The sequence below is a fragment of the Podarcis gaigeae genome (assembly GCF_964106915.1).
Source record: "Podarcis gaigeae genome assembly, chromosome: 16".
NCBI lineage: Eukaryota > Metazoa > Chordata > Lepidosauria > Squamata > Lacertidae > Podarcis > Podarcis gaigeae.
The window spans coordinates 36,327,992-36,349,496 of NC_139693.1; the positions used below are offsets into that span (position 1 = coordinate 36,327,992).

Here is a 21,505-nt window from a genome sequence, read left to right on the forward strand (position 1 = left end):
CAGGGTTGTGCATGCTCTATCGTGATCAGATTTGGGCTCCTAGACAGCCCAGTATGAGCTGGAGCTAAACTGACTTGCATCTGGACCCTGAACTGATTTGGAGGACTTGCACAATCATGTGGTTGGAGGGTGGGAGAAGGGGAGGTACCTTTCCCAGGTATGTTTAATTAAGGTTTTGAACTTCGTAGATGGGTTGAAATTTCACAGAAGACATCTTCCACTCCAAGAAGACCACTTCACTATTCATTCATTTCTTTCTTTTTCTGGTGTCTACAATTTCCTACTCACAGTGGCCCAGAATTATGGAAGCCCCAGTACATTGTGGGAAATGCAGAATGGGAGCCAGACTATCGATGCCGGAAACTACTCTTATGGGAACTGGTTAACACCACTGGTGCTGCTCTATTTTGTATTATACAGTGGTGCCCCGCAAGACGAAGGCCTCGCAAGACGAAAAACCCGCTAGACGAAAGGGTTTTCCGTTTGGAGGCGCTTCGCAAAACGAATTTCCCTATGGGCTTGCTTCGCAAGAAGAAACCCATAGGGAAATCTCTGGGGACCTCTTTTAAATGCTAGCGGTGGGGAGCAAAGCCTTTTCCCCCCCTCCGGCCTTCAGAAGAGGTCCAGGAAGGTCGGCGGGGGCCGAAAGGCTTTGCTCCCCACCGCCAGCATTTTAAAAGCAGTCCGGGATAGCAGGGAAGCGCTTCCCGCTATCCCGGATGGCTTTTGAAGGCAGGCGGCGGGGGGGGGGGGAAGCAAAGACTTTTGCCCCCCACCGGCCTTCAGAAGAGGTCCTGGACCTCTTCTGAAGGCGGGCGGGGGGCAAAAGTCTTTGCTCCCCCCTGCCTGCCTTCCGGGAGAGCGGAGAAACGCAGCGCTGCGTTTCTCCGCTCTCCCGGGAAGGCAGGCAGGGGGGACAAAGACTTTTGCCCCCCCGCCCGCCTTCAGAAGAGGTCCAGGACCTCTTCTGAAGGCCGGTGGGGGGTGAAAGTCTTTGTCCCCCCTGCCTGCCTTCCCGGGGGCTTTTAAATCGCCCCGGGACAGCGGATAATTCCTCCACTGTCCCGGGGCGATTTTAAAATGCTGGCGGGCAGCAGCGCTGCCGCCCACCAGCATTTTAAGATCACCCCAGACAGCGGAGACTTCTCCGCTCCCGGGGCGATTTTAAAATGCTGGCGGGCGGCAGCGCTGCTGCCCGCGAAGCCCTCGCTGCCGCCCACCAGCATTTTAAAATCGCCCCGGGAGCGGAGAAGTCTCCGCTGTCTGGGGTGATCTTAAAATGCTGGCGGGCGGCAGCGCTGCTGCCCGCGAAGCCTTCGCTGCCGCCCACCAGCATTTTAAAATCGCCCCGGGAGCGGAGAAGTCTCCGCTGTCTGGGGTGATCTTAAAATGCTGGCGGGCGGCAGCGCTGCTGCCCGCGAAGCCTTCGCTGCCGCCCACCAGCATTTTAAAATCGCCCCGGGAGCGGAGAAGTCTCCGCTGTCTGGGGTGATCTTAAAATGCTGGCGGGCGGCAGCGCTGCTGCCCGCCAGCATTTTAAAATCGCCCCGGGAAGTCTCCGCTGTCCCAGGGGCTTTTAAAATGCTGGGGGACGGCAGCGAAGGCTTCGCTGCCGCCCGCCAGCATTTTAAGACCGCCCCGGGACAGCGGAGAAGTCTCCGCTGTCCCGGGAAGGCAGGCGGGGGGGGGGAGCAAAGACTTTCGCCCCCCACCGGCCTTCAGAAGAGGTCGGGGGACAGACTGTCCCCGGACCTGGTCTGAAGGCGGTTTCCATAGGAACGCATTAATTGATTTTTAATGCATTCCTATGGGAAACCGTGCTTCGCAAGACGAAAAACTCGCAAGACGAAAAGACTTGCGGAACGAATTAATTTCGTCTTGCGAGGCACCACTGTATTGGCATTTCATTGTAACCCACTCTAGGATTAGTATGATGAAGGGCTGATTTATAAAAAGGAAGGAAGGAGCTGTCACATTGCCACTGTGAATGGTGAGCTCCACCCCAGAGAAACCTCTGGTGAACGTTACCTCCTCCTGGAAATATTAAGTGGAAAGATCACCCCAATTTCTGCCCATTAATAGCACAGATAATATGGAGAAGGCAGTTGTACACAGATCTGTAGATTACCAAATTCTCCCCTGACCAAATTTTGCTGCCCCCTCCTGAGATTGTGCTCCCCCAAAGCTTGTACCATATCCTCCTCATGCTTCACCCCTGATAGAGAGGAATACCTGTGAAGTGATATGCTCCAAACGCCACCAGCTAGGCCTAGTGTCATGTGGCCTCCAAATGCCTGCCCACTGATATATAGGGCCTTCAGGAACAAAATATTGCCAACCCTGGCTCATGTGATTATAAATCTGTCTTTAAGACACTGCCTTAGGACACCGTGTGTGTGTTCTTTTCTGATGTAACATGGTAACAAGGCAGTTACAGTTATAGCCGCATCGTAATTTCAGTGTTCTCCCTCTCTCCGTCTCTTGTTTTTAATTGCCAGTTTTATTACAGTAGTTATTTAAAAAGAGTAAATTAACCAAGTCACAGCCGTCTGAGTATGTCTTTCTGGTGGGACATAATTTATTTATGCCTTGCCCTGGCAGGGCTGAGATGCAAGGCTTGTGGGGAACTGAGATCTGGTGACCACCGTAATCAAGAAACAGTTTTCAGATAGAAGCAGTTTTCAGATAGTAACACAGGGATGGGAAGCCCCTTTTAGCTCAGCAGGGCAGATTGTTACCCCCCCCCCCCCGTCTGACAGCTAGATGCAGTCATTCACCGGATGTCACAATGATGTCAGATGACATTTTTGCCTGCAGAGATCTTCAGAAGCCCCATCACAAAGTGCTATTTTGTACACCACATTGAAAAGGGCTTTGAAGACACCACCCATCAGCTAGTTGGTGATACCTGCAAATACCCTTTAGGATGTGTTTGATGTTTACCTTCCTCACACCTTACATCATATTTGATGGCCTGAGAGGGTCAAATGGGGAAGCCTGGTGGACCTAATTAGGCACATGGGATGGAGGTTCCCCATTCCTGTAGTCAAAGCCTGGTTTACAGGTATTCAGAGTCAGGTTCTTCAGCACCCAGGAGAGCTCCCAAGGACAGCTGGTGTTGCCCTAATGAAGTCCAAAACTCATTATATGTCCAAACTGGGCCTGATAACTGCCAGATCTGCCTCATAACGATTCTGGCATTCTATCTATTGTACTATGCTGCCTCTACAGAATCATGGTTGCAAATTTCAGACCACAACAGAAGCATCCTGGATGAAGAAAAATCAGATTCCAGAATGAACTCTGCCTTCAGAGAAATCAGCTGAAGTGCTGCAATTTCATTTTAGCCTAAACTCAGCTTGTGACGACTAGAGGATGCAAGCAATTTGTAAGAACCAGAGTTAACAGTCAAGGCAAGCTAAGTGAAGGGCTGGGGGCTGGGGAATTATATTTTTTTGGAGATAGCAACATTCAGCTTATGTTCCTACAGAGACAGGCAGAGGCAGTGGCAGCTGGCCTGTTGCTTCCCCTCAATTTTAAGACTTTGTCTCTAGTTGTTAGCCTCCTCCTTGGCACTTGTAAGATGTAACCTCATTTGGCACTGCATGCTTGCATCTATTTGCTGTGGGATTTTCCCTCTCCCTCCTGCAGTTCCTTCGCTAGATCTTTGCCCCTCCTCATGATGGAATAATTTGAGATGACAAGGGCAAAACACATATATCTATATCTATCCATCTGTTGAGAGAAATTGATATCTACAGAGCATTCATGTACACGTCTCCTCAGAAGCAAGCCCTATCAAAAGGGAATCTTTTTCAGCCTGGGGGCCACATTCCCTACTGGACAACCTTTCAAGGGCCACAGGGCAGCGATGGATAGTGCCAGAGGCCAAAGTACATGGAACACCAAATGTAAATGTTACCTTTGTATAGTAGGCTAGTTTCAATCTTGCTCCTCTCTAACCTCCATCCAGACAAGGTGCATGATCAGAGTTTAAGGCCAGGCAAAAACACTTAAAGAGGATGAGAACAAGGACTGGTGAAGGATGTGACCTGCAGGGGGATGTATGATGAGGGAGGGAGTGAACAGATGGAGAGGCTTGGAGGGCCACATGTAGCCTCTGGGTCTGAGATCCTCCACATCTACCCTACTGAGTTTAGTGGGGATTATTCAGTGGTGCAGTTCAGTAGCTCAAGGCTCAGAACTCAAAGTGGGAGCTTAAACCATTGAGATGACCATCACTTCAAAATGTGGCAAGGCAGTTATACTGTCTTTGCTTCCATCATCCCCATGCTCATTCTGCTGACTTTTCACTGGACCTCTCTTCCAAACACCTGCCCTGACGGCACCACAAGATTTAAACCCTGCATAAATAAGGGCATGGGTGGCTCTGTGGTCAGAAGGTCGGTGGTTCGAATCCCTGTGACGAGGTGAGCTCCCATTGTTTGGTCCCAGCTCCTGCTCACCTAGCAGTTCAAAAGCACATCAAGTGCAAGTAGATAAATAGGTACCACTCTGGTAGGAAGGTAAATGGCGTTTCCGTGCGCTGCTCTGGTTCGCCTGAAGCGGCTTAGTCATTCTGGCCACATGACCCAGAAGCTGTCTGCGGACAAACGCCAGCTCCCTTTGCCTATAGAGCGAGATGAGCGCCACAACCCTAGAGTTGTCCATAACTGGACCTAATAGTTAGGGGTACCTTTACCTTTAAATATGCATAGGATTGCAGTCATATGGCCTCAATGTTTAACCAATCAAACAGCTAAATTAATATCCAGAGGAATGCATCTAAAACATGAGACCTGTCTACAATCAGCCCTCTCCACCATTGATCCACTCTCTTCATTGTTGGGCCCAGATTCACTTAAGAGCTGGGCCTGAATTCCACTGGAGTCATGGACTTCGCTCATAAAGGGTTTGGTGAGTTACAGAGAGAGCCCTACAGTTGCTGTTACAAGCTCCACCATTCCAAACTTTGGATGCATCTGTGTTTTGCTTTATAGTCACCCAGTGGAGGCTGGTTCATTGGGGAAAATGGGGAACCGCCCCACCAATGGTAGTCTGTGCTCTCTTCACCTCACCTGACTTCTTACTTCCAAGCAATCCTGAGGTGATCCTGGCTGTCAGCTTCCTCCTCTTTAGTTTCACTGTTGCCCTTGCACAACTCAGCAGAGAGGAGGATGGAGGCAAATCCAGCATTAATGGACTGTGCCTGCCATTGGCTTAGACACCACATACTGTTTGGGGGTCTCTGCTTTCGATCCCCACCAGTCCCAAAGGACACCAGTCGCCACTGCAGTAATCAAGTGATAAATACAGGATAAGTCCTTTAAAAGAGGCCCCACGGATACAGAGTACACATGTTCCATGGGGCCTCTTTTAAAAGACTCACACTGTACATATGTATGAACTACTCCTACAGTTCAGGAAAAAAAGAAAAGATGCACAAAATGTTCACTGATCTTTAAAGGTTTCACGGGGTTTCAATTGATGGCTTTTGTCCACAGTACAAATGAATTGAAGAAAGCTTTCTCCCCCACCCACAAAAGATAAATGGACATTGGTTTTGTGAATCCCTGGCACAGACAATTCTGTCTGACTGTCAAACACAGAAGAGCAAAACATCCTCAGTGTTTCAAGAAGACAAATGAAAGAGATACAATCCTAATGTGAAATGGTCTGTGAGAAATGTAGGAGCTGACTCAGATGATGTGGATGCTTTGCTGATAAAGTCTGACAAGGGGCAAAAACTTATTTCAAGTGAGCCACTTCCGGGTCGGCGCCATCGCCGAATGGCGGGCTCCCTCCGAGCTCCGGAGGGAGCCGGCTTGGCAGGGGCTGGGTCCTACCGCACCGGCGATGCGGGGACCCTTAAAAACCACGGCCAGATTGAGGCCGTGGACATGGAGACTCGGCTGGCACCGTTAGCGCCCTCCCGACTCGTGAAGGAGCCTTTTTAAAGGCTACGGATCGGGTGCCGGGGAGAAGCGTGGTGCTTTGAGTTCTCTGCTATCCCTGCCGAGCGCAGCCGCATGCCATCCGGCGGAGAGCGCTGACTTCTTCCATTGAAAATTTGGCTCTAAAGAAGAACCCGTGAGTAATTGGAATATGGACTAAAAAAAAGGGGATAAATTTTTAAAATTCGGAGCGAACGGGGGAGGTGGAAAAAAGGAAGTCAGCCTACCCCTAAATTGTAGAAGAGCCAAAACAAAGGACTGGACAACTAAGATCGAGTGTAACCTTATCTTGCCGAATCAGCAACTTCGCGAGGGAAAATTATAAGATTGAGCTGGAGGAGAAAAGTGGAATTGTTTTAAAAAAAAAAAAGAGCAACCCCCCCGGAATCCCTGGAGCGATTCGTGAAACTGCCTGGAGAAAAGTGATGGAGGTTTTGACAGCTGTCAAAGAGCTGTCAAAAAGGAAGATTAAAATAGAGACTTTGTTATAAGGACTTTGCCGGTTATATTTGTTACAAATTGAATACAAACTGTTTTAAATATCGGTCAACAAGCTACTTGGTCTGGGGGATGTGATTCTGGAAGGGAACTTTGTTATTGCAATCCACCTAGAGGAGCCGAGGGACATTGCATGTGTTTTTCACAGGAAATGTGAACAGTTGAATGGAACTTTCAATCTCCTGGGAAACTGCAGGAATGGAACACTATTTTGTCTACAGAGGTTTACACACTACAGGAAACAATGGAACTATTTGTTGGAAAATGAAAGGAACATGATGTAATGCTTTGCTTCAAGAATAACAAACCTCTGCAGAGACACTAGAAACTTTTGGAAAAAGAACATTTCTGTGGGAGAACAGAGAAATAAAAAGGAGGAGAATGATTGATAAGAACAAGGAAACAACAAGAACTGGACAGAACTGGGGGAACATTTGGGATATTCAGGTTTGACAAGCTTATGGATACAAAATTGGAGTTTTTACTCCTGGATATAAAAACCTGGATAGAAGAAATGGGCCCTTATTTGATAGACTCCTTCTACGATTGGACATCCGTAATTAAAGACTGGCAAAGAACCTGAGGGACATAGTGTAATGTGGGAACTCCAGGAAGATATTAGAAGTGGAGGGATAGGTGAAACGCAAAGGGGAAAGAGGGGAGGGAAAATTGGAATCCAAAGGCTGTAAAATTACTATTTATATTTATCTTATTTCCATCTGTACTATGTTTGAAAGGGGGAAACTCGTTGAAGGGTATAGATCGATCTTAGGGGATGGGAATTTGGATGAATTGGGTTATTGATGAAGAGTGTAATTTGGGGATAAGAATTTGTTGAATTTAATTGCTTATTTGGAAGATTTGGAATACAAGAGGGGGTAGGGAGGGGAAGTCCTAGTTATTGGCAATAGATTGGATTTAATTTGTTTTGATTTGTTCTAATTTGGAAAACCTTAATAAAAATTATTATAAAAAAAAAAAAAAAACTTATTTCAAGTGATGCCTCAGAGCAGAGCAGGTCAGGTCAGGTGAACATGGCTCTCAATTAAATAACACCTACGCCTGATGTGCTGGTGGTCCTGGTTTTCAGACCAATGCAATGGTGAGGAACAAGTGACCCTCCAGGATTTCAATTCTCCAGCCAGTGTGGATGATCCCTACAGTCAGGGATGATCAGAGCTATAGTTCAACAGCAGCTCCTCACCCCTGCCCTGTGCAATTTGGGGCAGGATGATACATCAGAAGACATGGTAGCCCACTGACCCAAACAGTGGTCCCTTTCTGTAACATGTAGTATAGAATTTACTTCATGGACTAATGAAAGGATGCTGAACCTGTGGCCCTCCAGATGTTAGTAGGTTCTAACTCCCACCATCCCATAGTCAAGGATGATGGGAATTGGAGTCCACAACATCTGGAGGGCCACAGCTTAATCACCCCTGGCCTAAATCTCTTTTGCTAACTATTCCTCCTCTCCTGCCATTAGCGGGCAACACATCTGGCCCAATTTGTTGAACTGGCAGGAACACACCACATATATATCAAAGCAACGGACAGTTTAGAGAACATCTATGAATGTCCAACTTTCAAGTTACACACCCCTTCCAGCTAGCTTTAAGACCACAGTATGGCTAGTTAGACCATAAGACACTGGAGGCTGCCTTATACTGAATAGAGTAGTCAACAACCTATTCATAAGGAAGTAGTAGCAGAACTCAAGCTAAGAGATGAACCCTTTTCATGCATGTAGAACGTGGGGGGAGAATAGTTCTTACAATTTCATTTTCTAAGTAGAGATAATAACACGAATAAAAATGAATTGAAAGCTGGGAAATTGTAAAGAAGAAAGAACTCCCCTCCCCCGCCTGCCAAATCTTCACCTTCATTGCCAACCCAGCTTTTTCTCAGAAAAGCAATTTCCGTTGTGTTCTTATTTACCCTTGGAAATACTATTCTAAACTCTGAGAGGTTGGGAGAAAAGCAGATGTACTTCAATCTTAGCATTCCTGGAAACAGGGTACAATTCACTTAGAAGAGTATAGTTTTCAGGTGAAAACTACATTCAGAGTATAGTTCTGAATGAGTCACTGTTGCCTCTGCTTTGGACATCCAAAAAGTAAAGCAATTTTAGGCAGCAAGACAATTGAAATCTGTGCATCGTCAATAATGCTGAGGGCGTGTCCTGAAAGATGGGGTGCACCTGTGGATTTTAGATTCACCCAAATGAGTTGTCCTGTTAGCACAAGGACACTTCACCTCCTCTACTCATGTTCTGAGTTCCCCCTCCAACCTATGCATATTGACTCAGATATCGTGGGGAATGATAACAGATGTCTTCTAGGCTGAAGGAAGCATTCCTTTGTGAGCAACCAGTGGGGTGTAGCAGCTGGAGTGTTGCACCTGGGAGACCAGATTTCAAATTCCCATTTGGCTATGAAGCTCACTGGGTGACCTTGGGTCAGTCGCTGTCTCTCAGCCTAACTTATCTCACAGGGCTGCTTTAACGATAAAACAGGGAAGAAGAGAAGCATCCACACATACACCTTGTGCTCCTTGGAATTAAGGTGGCATATAAATGTAGGGAATAAACAAACCTTCCTCAGGTAGCAAAGCAGTGGTGGATGGAGATGGAGGAAAATGTGAGAAGGTCCAGATGCAGAAGGGGGTCAAGCAATACACATGAATCTTCCTACCTTTCTACAGTTGGCTACATTCCAGCCATGCAAAAGGAGGGCGTAGTGAAAGGGCTGGGATGGGTTGTGCCTGGGGATAGTTCTGACAGCTGGATAGAGAGACTGGGGGCAGTGGGGTCTGCATTCAGTCCCTAGGTTTGAGGTTTACCACCCCATAGTATAGGAAAGTAGTCTAAATCAGCACTTCACCAGTCTTTTGCTCGTTGCATTTTTCTTTCCTTTTCTTTGAAAACCACAATCTGATATATGTTATTTACCAAGATAAAACACCCAATTAGCTCATTTAAGGAATCCTCTAGATCTCATTGAATTTCATTTGATCTGTGCTCAAAACATACAGTTTAGTAAGACGCGTCACAGATGCAACTTCTCCAATCCCACAGAAACATTAAAAGTGTATAAGATGAAATATCCTGAAATATTCCTTGTAGTAAGTGCAGAGGGCAAAGCATTGAACCTATCTAATGTTAATGTATGTCTATGTTTAGGAATATTTGACACATCTAAGCATTTTGCTTCTCTAATTCCATAATTGGGATGCATAACCACAAGTAACAGGGAACAGGTTTTAGTTGCTAGAGATCCCATATTTTGAAATTATAGATCCCCAATTCTCAATTCTTCATGAGCAGAGCTTGAGTCCAATAGCCCTCTCCCTACTGGGGATTCCCACCAACTGGTATTCAGAGGCATATTACCTTTGATCCTGGAAAGATTAGGGTTGAATCAGAAGTTTATTAGTCAACCTTCTTGGCTCAAAGGGGGGCCTTTCAGAGCAGGATTTCCTGCCACACTCCCTCGATCACATTTTTAAAATGACTTTGACTATCTATGCATGGTCATGGAGGATTGGACAATGCTTCCTGCTGGTGCTGGACACAGTTATTAGCTTAGTTTTTTACTCACCAGATGCCAAAGCAAGAGGAGAAGCATGAACCTCACTCTCCTTAGGCTTTAAGACAGTTTAGCATGGCCAATGAGCTTAGATTACATGATAGCACTGGAAGACAAATCAGAGTGAGGGCAATACTAAATACCCTCCAGGACGACAGCTAATTGGTTAACCAAGCTTAAAAATAGAAAAGGTGTCCAGGAGAATGGGGTTTGCCATTGCCGTTATACTAAGTGGAGTGAATATTTTGTACATTGGGTCTCCTAAAAAATTGCCAAAATTTAGTGTTCCACTTTGCAGCTTGCTAACAGGACTCTGTTGAGAGTCTGTCAGAGTGAATGAAGCACTATTCTGCCAACCACATTCTGCCCCCAAACCAGCTATGACCTGTCTCCCTTCTAATAAACAAGCAGTCTATAAGAGGAGGCAGTGCCTATTAGATTTTTCTCTTTCATCTCAATTTTGCCTTTGTTGCGCCCAGCAGTGAAGAAGATGGGGGCAAAAGAAGAATTAGTTGGCTCTGCCTATCATTGGCTTTGACACCACCTACTGGTTGGTCTCCCTCTCTTCTGTCCCACCAAACCCAATGAGCAGCCACTACTGGGGAGAGAGAAATATATGATAGGTAGGTAGGTAGGTATAGATTCATAATTTGCTACTAATGATGTAATCTTTTTGCCCGTTTCCTACAATGAGCAGCAGAAGGAGTTAAACAGTATCCATGGACAAACAAATTATATTTCAAATCTGCCCCAATTCATAATGGAAGATGGATGCAAGAGAGCGTGAGAAAGCCAGGACAAATGAAAATCCAGCAGTCGGTATTTGAATTAACAACCCCTCTTTCTCTCACCTGCTCTCTCCCTTTGTGCTTTTCGTACTGCGGGGGGGGGGGGGGCAGGGCGGGGAACAGCCACCTCCAACTTCTGTAATTATTGATGCAGTTTTTGCTTGGAAGTGCAAAGATATTTGTGACAAGCCACAGAACTGAGAATATTGGAGGTGTAAATGGAATGGCCTCTTTCTGTAAGCTCAGCTGAAAACGGGTATTAGAAGAGACATCAAAAACATGCTGGAGAGTAGAGAGTGTTTAAATAAAATTGCCTCAATCTCTTCACCTTGCTGCATTCACTTCTGGCTGCTGCCTTCCAGCACTGCCAGCATGTGCCCAATACAATGGCCAGTGTGTCCTCTTGAGATGACACTTTGAGATGGCAAGGCTTATTTTATATTCTTCACTACAGTGGTACCTTGGTTTACAACCATAATCCATTCCGGAGGTCCGGTTGTAAACCAAAACAGGTTGTAACCCAACAGGTTGCGCTTTCACCAATGGGGCCTCCCCCCCAAAATTTGTTGTTATCCAAAAAAATGGGTTGTAATCCCAAAAAAGGGACACACACTTCCGGGTTTGACGTGGTTGTAATCCAAAACGATTGTAATCCAAAGCGGTTGCAAACCAAGGTACCACTGTATTTCAGAAGGGAATTGGCATGGCATAGTGGTTAAGGGCGTTGGGCTAGGACCTTGGAGAGCAGAATACAAATCACTGCTCTCCCATCCACTGGGTGACCTTGGGCCAATCATCTTTTAGCTTAACCTTCCCCACAGGGTTGTTGTGAAGGTAGAACTCGGATGGAGGAGAATCATGTATACTCCCTTGAATCACTTGGAGGAAAGGTGGAATAGAAATGTAATTATAATATATATTTTTTTAAAAATCTCCCCCAGTGTTTCCTCCTAAGATCCATTCCAGAGAGGGAAATGTTAAGAACTGCATATTCCAAGGATGAAGGACCTGTGGGCCTCCTGCTATTGTTTGACTCCAACTCCCATCAGCCCTTGCCAACAACCATCATCACCTTGCCAACAAAGGTCTGTATAGTTAAAGCTATGGTTTTCCCAGCAGTAATGTATGGAAGTGAGAGCTGGACCACAAAGAAGGCTGATCAACGAAGAATTGATGCTTTTGAATTATGATGCTGGAGGAGACTCTTGAGAGTCCCGTGGACTGCAAGAAGATCAAACCTCTCCATTCTTGAGGAAATCAGCCCTGAGTGCTCACTGGAAGGACAGATCCTGAAGCTGAGGCTTCAATACTTTGGCCACCTCATGAGAAGAGAAGACTCCCTGGAAAAGACCCTGATGTTGGGAAAGATGGAGGGCACAAGGAGAAGGGGACGACAGAGGATGAGATGGTTGGATAGTGTTCTCGAAGCTACCAGCATGAGTTTGACTAAACTGCGGGAGGCAGTGGAAGACAAAAGTGCCTGGCATGCTCTGGGCCATGGGGTCACAAAGAGTTGGACACGACTAAACGACTAAACAACAACAACCCATCAGCCATAGCTGATCTTTATTTATTTTATATTTAAATAAAGGTAGATGCCAGCACTTGGGACCTTTTGCATGCCACAAATGTGTTCCACCACATCATCCTTTCCTAGGACATGGAGCTCCCTTATACTGAGTTATTGACCCACTGAGCCTGGTATTGTCTTCTCTGACTGGTAGTGGACCTCCAAAGTCTGAAGCAGGGGTTCCTTCCCACCTCATGGTCCCAGATCCTCCTAACTGGAAGAGGCAGAGTCTGAACAGCAACTGCATTCAAAATGTCTGTCCTTGAGTTGAGTTCTCCTTGATGCAAACTTTGTTTAAGAATGTTGCAAACGAATTACTTTTACCATCCTCTTTAGAATGTTCTCTCTCTTTCTCTCTTTTACAGGAGGCTGTTATTTCCACCTCTGTCCAGAGATGTACATAAAGTGCCAAAAATTGTAAAAGGGGGGACGGGAATCAATATGTCATTAGCTATTTTTCCCTCCCAGAAAAGTTCATAGAAGTAGGTAGTTACGTTGATGAGAAATTGGGAGGGAAGGGGTGGAAACAGTTCCAAAGATCAGATCATTCAAATAACGAAGCTCCTTGCTGATTTCTATCAATATATTCCTTGATGTGCTTCTCCAGAGCTCTGATCTGAGTTGTTAACTTGACATTTATGTCAAAACTACATCCCATAAAAGGTCAGAACAGGGCTTAAACATCACTAGTCGTGTAAACATCAACAGCCCTCACCTCGTGCTGAAAATACAAAGTGAAAGGAAAGAATGGTGAACTTTATGAGTGTTAGGAGACAATCCATTTTCTCTGATCCAGGTGAGATAGCATCTTAGGCCCCATCTGCACTGTACACTTAAAGCAGTATAATACCACCTTAAACACTCATGTCTTCTCCCAAAGAATGCTGGGAACTGTAGTTTGTTAATGGTGTTGAGAGCTCTTAGGAGACCCCCTACCCCTTTCACATAAGTACAATTCCCAGAGTGGTTTGATAATCAACCCCTCTTCCCAGGATACTCTGGGAACTGTAGCTCTCTGAGAGTGTAAAGAGGTATGATACTACTTTAAATGTATAATGCAGATGGGGCCTTGCCGTGTCTCCTTAGTCCAGGATTCCCTGCCCTGATGCCTTGCAGATGTTTTCAGCAACAACCATCACCATCTCTAACCATTAACCATGCTGAGGAAGGGGGCAGGAGGTGAAAACTGTTACTAGAAAATTCAGAGAACTGCATAATCTGGAGGATAAAAAACCTTCCAGTCTATGTATTAGCCCAAGATGTGCAAATGGTGTCAATTTGCTAAAAAAACACAGAGGGAACAAAATTCTGCTCCATCCCTAGTAGAAGGCAATATGTTTTGTTTTTGTTACTACATATCTGCATTTGTTCTGTACATATTAAGTGATAAGTAAGCTGTAAGTCTGAATTTCTGTTTTATTTGCTTGCATATGCTTTTATGTGTTTTTATATTGCTATATTACTGGTTTTAGGATGTTTGTGTTTTAATTTTTAAATTTTTAAAAAACTTGTATATTGATTGCTTTCTAGACTGTATACCACTTAAGATATTTTGGAAATATTTAGTGGTATATAAATGCTTTTAAACAAACAAACAAACAAACAAACAAACAAATAAAAGCACTAAGTAGGGATGGGAGGGAACATTGAGTTTGTTGGCATATTAATAAGAAGCTACCCAATTTGAATTCCTTGAACCAGCAGGGAAACCAAAGTGCAGACATCCTTCAAAATTCACACTTCTCCAAATTTGTGAATTGGTTCCTCCAACAATCCAAAATTTTATCAAAAAATGCATTCTATTAGGCAAAATGTGTGCATAAAAATGGATATACATATTAGGGGGGGGGCAGTAAAAATGCATTGTCTTAGGGGAAATTGCTTGCAAAAAATGTGCATTTTAGTAAAAGCTGCATACAAAAATGTATTCATTAGGAAAAAATAAAACTAAAATGCTGATGGCTTTTCAAAAGGATTTTTGTTTTAAAAAAACCTTTTCAAATTGCTGCAGGAATATGGAGTACTGAACTGAGGATTGGAAAAATGAGAAACTAAAATTGACAGCTCCATCTATCCCTAGTACTAAGTAAAAAGCCTGAGCTTCTCTCTCTTACACCACACAACAGTCCTTGAAAGCAGAGGTTTATGCTTGCTGGTGGTCTCAATTCTCTTTCCCCCCTACCCCCCCGCCCCAAAAAATCATCTCAGAATCAAGGGGTTGGAAGGGAACCCAAGGTTCATCTAGTCCAGGCATGGCCAAATTTGGCCCTCCAGATGTTTTTGGGACTACAATTCCCATCATCCCTGACCACTGGTCCTGTTAGCTAGGGATGATGGGAGTTGTAGTCCCAAAACAATTGGAGGGCCAAGTTTGGCCATGCCTGATCTAGTCCAACATCCTGAAATGCAGGAATTACAGCTAAAGAATCATTTGTCTCCAATGCAGTTCTCAGAAGCCCTGAATAAAAGATTTTTTAAAAAGCTGCCAGGTATCGTGTCAATAACACAATGCCTCAACTCAGAAAAAAAGAAAAAATCTTTGCAATGACTTCCACTCTGGAACACATATGGCTGCATATCTCACCATGCAGTAGGCAATTTATCAGACTAAATAACTTAAAACAAAACGGCACACCCGTAGGTGAATTTATTGTCTGCATTCTCTTCCATGCGGAGATTCCTTTGATGTCCCCGCCTGCACCCAACTTTTACGATCTGGCAGGGGATGGGAAACAACGATGGTTCTATTGGAGGCAGCTGTGTAAGCAGTTCCCATTTAACTGGAAGACAATGAAAAATTAATCGCAAACCGAATGTAACTAAGTTTCGGTGGAAAGAGCAAAACCACTCAGACATTATCATCTTCAACAGATGTTTGCTGACTGTCTAAATTTACAAAATTACCTGTCATGTTTTACTATTTCCTCGAGGAAAACAAAAAAGAAAATCAGCAGGCCTGACTTGTCTCTCTGAGTTAATAAAACGTTCCCCATATAAATAGGATATTAAAAGAGCTTTTGACTTGCAGTCATAACAGTTAGCTGGAAAGATTGAAAAACAGCAAATGGGAGAGATAGTCCTCTCACTAGTATTGATTGCTGTTCGATATTCTTAACTACAGAAGGAGAGTTCAGAAGAGTCTTGGCAGTTAAAAGACTGTTTTCTGCCTTCTTACATCTCTCTCCCTCTCTTTTTTGAACATCTGCTTCTGCTGTGGAAGAAGGTGAGGTGACATTTGTCATGTCTGAAAAGTCGTTTTCCTACAGGCGGAAAATATCCAGAAGCATATCATGCAAAGAAAGTGGAACAGGAGCTGAGGGCCAGCAGAAGGCTCTCTAATTCTTTTCTAACAAAAGCCCTGCAAGGTAGTTTAAACTGAGAGATCACGACTAGCCCTGGGTCAACTAGTAAGGTCAAGCAGTGGTTTAAACCCAGATCTCCTGGGTCCTAATCTAACCACTAAAGCCACACACTTCAACCCTGATCTCCAGATGTCTCTGGACTGTAACTCCCATCATAATTATCAATAGTGGTAGTAATAGTAATAATAAATATTAATAATTACCGTATTTTTTCGCTCTATAGGACGCACATTTCCCCCTCCAAAAATTAAGGGGAAATGTGTGTGAGTCTTATGGAGCGCATGCAAGCTCCTTGGCTTCAGCGATAGCAACGCGAAGCCTCCGAATCGCAGTGGGAGTGCTCCTGCCACGCTCGAGGCTTGGCGTTGCTTTTGCTGAAGCCTGGAGAGAGAGAGGGGTCGGTGCGCACCGACGCCTCTCGCTCTGCAGGCTTCAAAGATAGCCGCCTGAGGGGGCCACTATGGGTGCATAGGAAGATGGCCAACATTAACATCTCTCCGACCCACACGAGGTAATTAAGAGGCTGTGATGGGAATAAACAGCCTCCCGCCCCCCCCCAAGCAAGTGGGGGGGGGGACTGCCCTTGCCTGCTGTGCCCTACACCACCCCCAAATTTGAGGGGGTGGGGGCACTAGGCAGAAAGCCCTTGTGCGGATCTCGGCGCTCCTGGACGCTGTCTCTGGTTCGCGCCTCTAGCTGCAGCAACTTCAAAAGAAACAATTAGGAGGAAGCTAATGCACATATTTCAAGGAAGAAGGGGGAGTAAAGACTGCTAACTGAAGAGATCTCTGAGAAAGAAGACGGGTCGGAAGAACAAGAATAAATCATGAGAAGACACACCAAGGCTCGGTATGTCAGCAATGGGACTTGATGGGGGGGGGGGACTTTTCCTTCTTTTCTCTATGTGATTACCAAGAATTCCCCCCCAAGTCAGAAATGCCATTTAAATGACTTAAGCTGATGATTTAAGACTGTGTGCAGATAATTTTCTAACCAAAAGCATGTTTTGAGGAGACCGTGGAAAGTATAAGAGCTTTGGAATGACGCAGTAAAAAATAGCGTCGCCATTTTGGCAAGTTCTGTCGAAAGACTTATGTCTGGGAGGAGGAATGGATCTGTTTTCATATTGTGGGTGAGCCTCCTCAGAGGGATTAAAGAAGGCGACAGATTTGCGAGATTAATGATGGAAAGAGTGCTTTTATTTATGAAAGTGATGATATATGGAAACCATCTCGACATGATGATTCGACGAATGGAAAATTCACACAGGATTATAAATGGTGTTTACCTGCTTAAGGAGATTATCAGAAGAGATCATAAAGAAAAAAGAAAAATATATGAATAAGACGAGATGTGGGAACAGCAAGATAGGACTGGATAGAATTATGAACATTACTTGGACAGATTTGTGGATATTAACGCAGCAGCAAGAAGATGATTGGAATCCCCTTCGAAACTTGAAATATGGGTCCCCCCAACAACAAAAAAATTAAAATTCGGCTTTGTAATTCGGAATTTATGTGATGTGATTTGATTTGATTGGTCAGTTAATAAAAAATATTTTTAAAAAAACAAAAACAAAAACAAAGATAGCCGCCTGAAGCCTCCGGAGCGCAGCGGGAACTCCTGCTGAGCTCCGGAGGCTTCGGGTTCCTTTCGCTGAAGGGTAGGTGCCCCTTCAGCTAAGGCACAGCGCCCCTTCAGCTAAGCGGGAGGAGAAATGGAAGGGGCTCCATTTCTCCTGCCGCTTCGCTGAAGGGGCGTTGCACAGAGAGGGGGAGATTTTTTTTTCTTTGTTCTCCCTCTCTAAAACAAGGTGTGTCCTATGGTTGGGTGTGTCCTATAGAGTGAAAAATATGGTATACCAAATATAGTGGATGCTACAGGCTTCTAAACGAGGCATTAAACACACAGCTTCTTTAAACTTCAGTTCCTTATTTTAAGTGTTTCCTAAAGGAACATTTGGGATGTGGGTGGCACTGTGGGTTAAAGCACAGAGCCTAGGGCTTGCCGATCAGAAGGTCGCGGTTCAAATCCCCATGACGGGGTGAGCTCCCGTTGCTCGGTCCCTGCTCCTGCCAACTTAGCAGTTCAAAAGCACACAGTGCAAGTAGATAAATAGGTTCCGCTCTGGCAGGAAGGTAGACGGCATTTCTGTGCGCTGCTCTGGTTTCGCCAGAAGTGGCTTAGTCATGCTGGCCACATGACCCAGAAGCTCCCTTGACAGTTAAGTCCAACTGCGAACGACTCTGGGGTTGTGGCACTCATCTCGCTTTACTGGCCGAGGGAGCTGACGTTTGTCTGCAGACAGTTTTTCCGGGTCATGTGGCTAGCATGACTAAGCTGCTTCTGGCGAACCAGAGCAGTGCACAGAAACGCCGTTTACCTTCCCGCTGGAGCGGTACCTATTTATCTCCTGGCACTTTGACATGCTGTCGAACTGCTAGGTTGGCAGAAGCTGGGACCGAGCAATGGGAGCTCACCTCGTCATGGGGATTCGAACTGCTGACCTTCCGATCGGCAAGCCCAAGGCTCAGTGGTTTACACCACAGCGCCACAAGCAAAGCCTACTGAGAGTGAGGGCAGGCTAAAGCCCATGCAGCAACTTTTTCACTAGCTGTCCTGGACACATGCTGGGAAAGGTTCATGTTTCCTGATTAGATGGGGGCAGGAGTTAAAAAAACAACTCCAGTCTGTTCCTGAGTGTTGTCAGCATCACACAAGGTCACAGTCTCCTTTAGGGCCAAGGAAACAAATCAAAGTTTGCTCCACAGCCGTGACTCTGTCTCCATGTTCGGTTCTAAACTTGCATAAGAGCAAGCAATCAATATTCAGTTTAGAAATAATTGATAGGATGATACAGCTGCTCATGCCAAAGGATTAAGTCTCAACCAATAGTAATAACCCTAAGGCTTTTTTTTTTTTTATAATGTAGAGAATCTTCTTCTGGGTATGAAATCATTTCTCTAGAAGGAGAAATTCTGACAGATGGCATTAAGTTGTCAGAACCTACACATATATGGCTGTGATAGATGAGTTCTTCCATATGGATTTTAACTTCCTTGGCATGCTGGGTTTTCTGATGGCTATCAGGTCAGATGATGTGCCAAATTCTGGGAGAAATAAAGTCTCTCTGTGTAGCAAAATGTGTGGAGAGTTTCTCTGACAGAGACACAACCAGAAGCCGCTCCATGTAGTAAGAAACAGAGTTGCAGGTTGGAGCATTCTCTGGCTCTCCTCTGACTTCTGTCTGCTGCTCAGCCAGGGGCTCCAACCGGGCCCCCACATCGAGGGGACCCAGCCACGTGACACCACCTGGCATGCACCGGGTGGGGGCGGATGATCTTCACGCTTCCTCGTCCCAGCCCCTGCCTGGCTCCTGGACTCCCAGGCAGAGGCTGAGACGAGCAAAAGCAAAGATCACCCTCACTTGTCTCAGCTGCCATGCAGCTGGGGGGTGCTGAAGCCCCTTCTGCCCCCTGTACCCAGAACCCCTGTGCTCAGCCTTGAGAACTTGGTTGTGAAATTGAAGAATTAAAGACCAGCAGGGGCTAAAAGGGAACTTGGCAGTGGTCGTAGTATTCAGTGGTTGTTGGTCAAGAGGGGTGGTTACTCTATTTTGTTCACTCATTTCATATATTTATATAACACAATGCCAAAATAACCTCTAAGTGGCTTACACACACACACACACACACACACACACACACCCCTGCACTGCAAGGCAGGCAATTTACTATGATCACAGTTCAATTCAAAGTGTTGATGCTGACCTTTAAAGCCCTAAATGGCCTCAGTCCTGTATACCTGAAGGAGCATCCCCACCTCCATTGTTCAGCCCGGACACTGAGATCCAGCACCGAGGGCCTTTTGGAGGTTCCCTCACTGCGAGAAGCCATGTTACAGGGAACCAGGCAGAGGGCCTTCTCGGTAGTGGCACCCGCCCTGTGGAACGCTCTCCCACCAGATGTCAAAGAAATAAACAACTATCTGACTTTTAGAAGACATCTGAAGGCAGCCCTGTTTAGGGAAACTTTTAATGTTTGATGAATTATTGTATTTTAATATTTTGCTGGAAGCTGCCCAGAGTGGCTGGGGAAACCCAGCCAGATGGGTGGGGCATGTATGTATGTATGTATGAGTGAATGAATGAATGAATGAATGAATGAATAATTATTTATTATTATTCTGGTTCTCTCACTAAGGTTTCTATTTCCCACCCAAGATGCTGACCCAAGGATGGATGAAAATTCACATACACCCCTCGCTGGTATTTCTCTTTCTCACCAGGCAGGCTCAAGCAGCAACGTTCCTGCAGGCATGGTCATCACTTGACACCTGTGGCTTCAAGCGACCATCTGCATGCATGAACAAGCGGCCCCAGATCAAGAACCACATGGAGAGCTTCCATGGCATCTCCAAGGCAACACCCTTCCAAAGAGTCTTGGCACTGAAGCTTCTTTTCATTCCATCTGTCCCAGATCTAATTAAATGGCTTGGCAGTCAGTCCAGAATGGCCAAAGGGAGATACTCCTATGTACAATCACAATTTAGGTTTGGAGAGGATTGGGCACAGTGGTAAAAGAGGGGAGGTCTATCAGCTGTAATAATAATTTCTAAATGGAAGGGCTGTAGCTCAGTTGCAGAGCCAATGCTTTGCATGCAAAAGGTCCCAGGTTCCATTCCCAGCATCTCCAAGTGGGACAAGACTCCCTTCTGAAGGTCTAGATCAGCCTTTCTCAATCTTGGGTCTCCAGATGTTTTTGAACTACAACTCCCATCATCACTGACCACATGCTGGCTAGGAATGATGGGAATTGTAGTCCAACAGCATCTCAGAACCCAAAGTTGGGAAAGGTTGGTCTGGATAATTGCTTCCGGTCAGTGCAGACCAGTGCTGGAGAATCTAACTTGGCCTGAAAGGCTATATCCCCCAAACCAGGACCACCAGTCCCATATCTGACATCATATGTAACACAATGTGTGAAGCAGGTGAAGATGTGGCTGTAAAGGAACCATCAGGAGCTTAAAGCATGTACTTTACTGCTTCTCAGCAAACAGGGCTTGCTAATCAGTTCCGGCAGCATCAAGCTCCATAAATGATCCATTTTTAGGTATGCTTTGTGTAATGGTTCTAGGGGTTGCTCGTGCGTAAGTCGTCACCACACCTGGCTGAGTCACCTGGGTGAACCCTTTCTGTCCAGACAGCCACTCATCCGTGGCTGTCTCAATCATTGGCAGAATCCGTCAGTGGGCGTTTCTTGAACTTCTTCCAGCAAAGAAGTTCTTTGACGCCAAGTCTCCGCCTATTCTCCCTGCGCGGAAGTCTTCTGCGCAGGGAGGGTGTGGGCAGTGGAGGACCCATGCTCTCCCCGCTGGTCTCCGGCGAGGAGTCATGGAGCCTCCTCACCGATTCCCCCATCTGCCCCCCTTCTCCACTGATGCTACGCTGATTTCCTTCCCCCGCAGATGGGCTGCCTCTTTCCCTCCTGGGAAGCTCTCCGGCATCCCTCTGGAGCCCTCCCTCCTCCTCTGGCTCCGATGGCAGTTCCCTGACACTTTGCATTCTACCTGTGCCGACAAACCGACATCCCACACCCTGTAAGCTGGCTTTGCAGACACCTTTGCCTGTCTGCAGGGTGTGGGGGGTGTTGATTTGAGGGCATGGCTTGAATCCAAATTATACCTGCAAACACCGAAAGCAGGGCTTGCAGTCGGCACCAATTAGTTGGGTCACTAGGAAAGG

General features: G+C 45.8%; 1 protein-coding gene and 1 long non-coding RNA gene across 3 annotated transcripts in view; both read right to left on the reverse strand.

The window, feature by feature from the left end:
- LOC310833894 (transmembrane protein 132C-like) overlaps positions 1–21,505 on the reverse strand; it is a 251,125-nt gene that overhangs the window by 67,952 nt on the left and 161,668 nt on the right. The window lies entirely within an intron of this gene.
- Positions 15,027–20,158, reverse strand: LOC310834315. The gene is made up of 2 exons (XR_014559180.1): positions 20,047–20,158; positions 15,027–15,177 (listed from the first exon to the last, which is right to left on the reverse strand). It is a non-coding gene; the product is annotated as an uncharacterized lncRNA (long non-coding RNA).